At 42.6% G+C, this 3,515-nt stretch overlaps 1 non-coding gene across 1 annotated transcript; it reads left to right on the top strand.

The window, feature by feature from the left end:
* The first annotated feature begins 2,250 nt into the window (after positions 1-2,250).
* LOC117069173 lies at positions 2,251-2,411 on the top strand. The gene has a single exon (XR_004431421.1). It is a non-coding gene; the product is annotated as a U1 spliceosomal RNA (small nuclear RNA).
* The last annotated feature ends 1,104 nt before the right edge of the window (positions 2,412-3,515 follow it).

Below are 3,515 nucleotides of genomic sequence, written 5' to 3'. Positions count from 1 at the left end.
GGTCGAGGTGGATGGATCACCTGAGGTCAGGAGTTCGAGACCAGCCTGATCAACATGAAGAAACCCTGTCTACTAAAAACACAAAATTAGCCTGGCTTGGTGGTGCATGCCTGATCCCAGCTACTGTGGAGGCTAAGGCGGTAGAATCACTTGAACTTGGGAGGCAGACGTTACAGTAAGCCAATATCGTACCATCACACTTCAGCCTGGGCAACAAACTCCGACTCAAAAAAAAAAAAAATTCTTCCCAGAATCAATCGGGAGGTGCACATCCTCCACTGTCCACAAAAACCAGATTTCTAATTGGTACAGGTTGCTTATTTCACTATTTACTGCTCAATAACTCTCCACCCGTGTTACAGAGTCACTCGGGTTTAATCTCCTTTCAGCCCTGCCAGAAAACTCATCAGCAGCCCACAGACCCTGACCACAGCCCTGGCATAACTGAATAAATGCTGACCGATTGACTAACTCTCATGTCCTTCCATTCAGTAAATGTCCTGGATATTTGGAAACGCCACAGTTCACAGCCAATGCACTTTCAGCAGGTCCTGAAAAATGATTTGGAAAGGTTTACAATTTGCTAAATGTGTTGAGTCTGGGATTGGTAGAGAACCATGACTTCGGGAGAATAGAACGTTTCTCTTCTCTGGGACATAGGTCGGGTTCCTTCAGCACTATGGATAGAATTTGCTTAAACTGTGGGTCAGCTAGCTATGAGTTGCAACTTGGGGATGTCTGTGAGAGGCTGGGTCGTTGGTGAAAGCAGAAACACTTACTTAGTTTTGTCTGGTGTATGAACATCCTACCAAGATTTATTGAAGGAATTGAAAGACCATCTGGGGTTTGCCATGTGATCTTATATTAATGAAGGGATATATTTGAGGCTCATGTCTTGCTGGTTTTCATCATTCTTTTTTTTTTTCTTTTTCACCCTGAGTATCAGCCTTTAATAGAAATTGTGATAGCTCAGGATCAGGTGGTTTCATCAAAAAGGACCTTAATAGGTCACCTGGGTAGCCCCTCAGTCTCCAGGCTACACCATGCTTAAACTATTCCTAACAGGATGCTGCTTATCCACCGTCTGGACATTTTTCCAAAAGTGGGGTCAGGCTGGGTGCAGTGGCTCATGCCAGACCAGCCTGGCCAACAAGGTAAAACCCCATGTTTACTAAAAATACAAAAATTAGCCAGGCGTGGTGGCACACACCTGTAATCCCAGCTACTCAGGAGGCTGAGGCAGGAGAACTGCTTGAACCCGGGAGACAGCAGTTGCAGTGAGCTGAGATCGCACCACTGCACTCTAGCCTGGGTGAAAGAGTGAGACTTCATCTCAAAACAAAACAAAACAAAAGAGGGGTCAAAGAAATGCTATTTGCATTACCAGCACCTATATTTTTCTGCCCAGATCATAAAGTTTATAGTATCTATCTTATTTATATCAAATATGTCATCTATGTCTATGTGTACAGCTATATCATTTATCTATAGGCTATATCTTATAACATCATTTGCCTCTATATTTACACATAGTCCACCTACATCTTTGTTCACAGCTTTATCATCTCCAGCTACATTTTCATCTTTACTATCTGCATCACCTATACCTATGCTTACATCACATCAATATCTACATCAACATTTTGATCTACACCATCTGTACCAGTGGTTCTTAACTGGGGCAGCTTTGCCCAGGGACATTTGACAACTTCCAGAGAAAGTTCTTATTGTTACAGCTCAGGGTTGGGGGAAGAAATGCCCTCAGCATCTAGGCCAGGGACGCTGCTAAATCCTGCAATGCACAGGATAGCCCTTGACAACAAAGATATATCCAGCCTAAAATATCAATAGTGCTGAGGTTGAGAAACCCTAATCTACGTCACCTTCCTCATCTGCATCCATATTTACAGTTATGCCATGCACATCTGCATCTATATTTGCATCTACTCTATCTATATCTGTGTATATATCTACACCATCCACTCTACATTGGCATCTACGTAATCGACAGCTACCTCAACAGCATCTACAATATCTGTGTCAACTACAATGACGTCATCCACTCCATCTACATCATCCACATGTACAAGATCTAAACTTTGCATGCACATCTATATCTAATTATATACATGATATAACAATCAACACATGTTTGTTATATCAAAATAAGTGGTCCTTTTAGACTAGAAGGAAATTTTAATTTTAATTTTTCCCTCCCCTGGCCTCACACATAAAACATAAGTGGAACAGATCCTTACCTGGCAGGGGAGATACCATGATCGTGAAGGTGGTTTTCCCAGGGTGAGGTTTATTCCTTGCACTCCAGATGTGCTGACCCTGTGATTTCCCCAACTATGGGAAACTCAATTGCATAATTTGTGGCAGTGGGAACTATGTTCTCACTATTCCCTGTTTTTTTTAAAAAAGGGAGTAGAACAGAGGCCAATCATTGTCTATTATACTCCCTGAAGTATAAGAGGCACGAGCTCTTTTCTGACTTTGTTATTGCTTGCAAACACCTCAATATTGTTGGCTTATGAGCTTTCATAAGCAACCAAGGAGGCTTCCATTTTGATCTGGGTTGAAGTGAGAAGTGAAACATGTGCCTGATAAATGTCATTCCTGCTCTGTCTTTGCTTGCCAACATCCCAGGATGAGAGGGCATCAGATGCAGAGACACTTGTCTCACAATTCATCACAATGGTGATAAGGAATAGTTTCTTCTCAAAAGAGCAATCACTGCATTTGGAGAACCTGATATGGTTGATCACATCTTGTTCCACCGGAACTGGTCTGGGCTGGAAAACATGCTGTTTACACATGGGAAGCCGCAGATACTGTTATTTCACGCTAGGCTCTTTGGGTCTCAGAATAGCAAAAGACATCTGATTCCATGACCAAAACAGCAGCTCGGGTTGCCACGTTCAGTTAAGCTTCCTTAGGTATACGAGCTGATTTGTCAGCCAAGGCAAAAGTCAAGTGATGTTTCTAGATGAAATTGAGAACACGGGGGATAGACAAACAAGAGCAAATCCCTGTGGCTTCTTTAGCCTGTGACATTTACTCAATCACTTTGCTTCCTGGTAGAAACCCATGCCTCCTGGAGACCAATATTTTTCCTCCAGGAACAAGACTAGCCTGAGGCAAAGTTTCAAAACAGACTCTTTCTCACCTTTTTATATTCTCATTCTTTGTAGTGTTTTCAAATTCTCAATAAATATTAATACTTAGAACTTGGAAATGAGAAATCAGAAGTTATTTACTCATTACGGATTTAACATTTTTGTTTGTTTGTTTTGAGACTGAGTCTGGCTCTATAGCCCAGGCTGGAGTGCAGTGGCATGATCTCAGGTCACTGCAACCTCCACCTCCCAGATTCAAGCGATTCTCATGCCTCAGCCTCCCAAGTAGCCGGGATTACAGATGCCCCCTACCACACCCGGCTAATTTTTGTATTTTTAGTAGAGACAGGGTTTCACCATGTTGACCGGGCTGGTCTCCAACTCCTGACCTCC

The sequence above is a fragment of the Trachypithecus francoisi genome, unplaced genomic scaffold (genome assembly GCF_009764315.1).
Source record: "Trachypithecus francoisi isolate TF-2019V2 unplaced genomic scaffold, Tfra_2.0 Lachesis_group21, whole genome shotgun sequence".
Classification (NCBI taxonomy): Eukaryota; Metazoa; Chordata; class Mammalia; order Primates; family Cercopithecidae; genus Trachypithecus; species Trachypithecus francoisi.
Note: the sequence above shows the minus strand (reverse complement) of the source record. Positions and strands in the feature narration are given on the sequence as shown.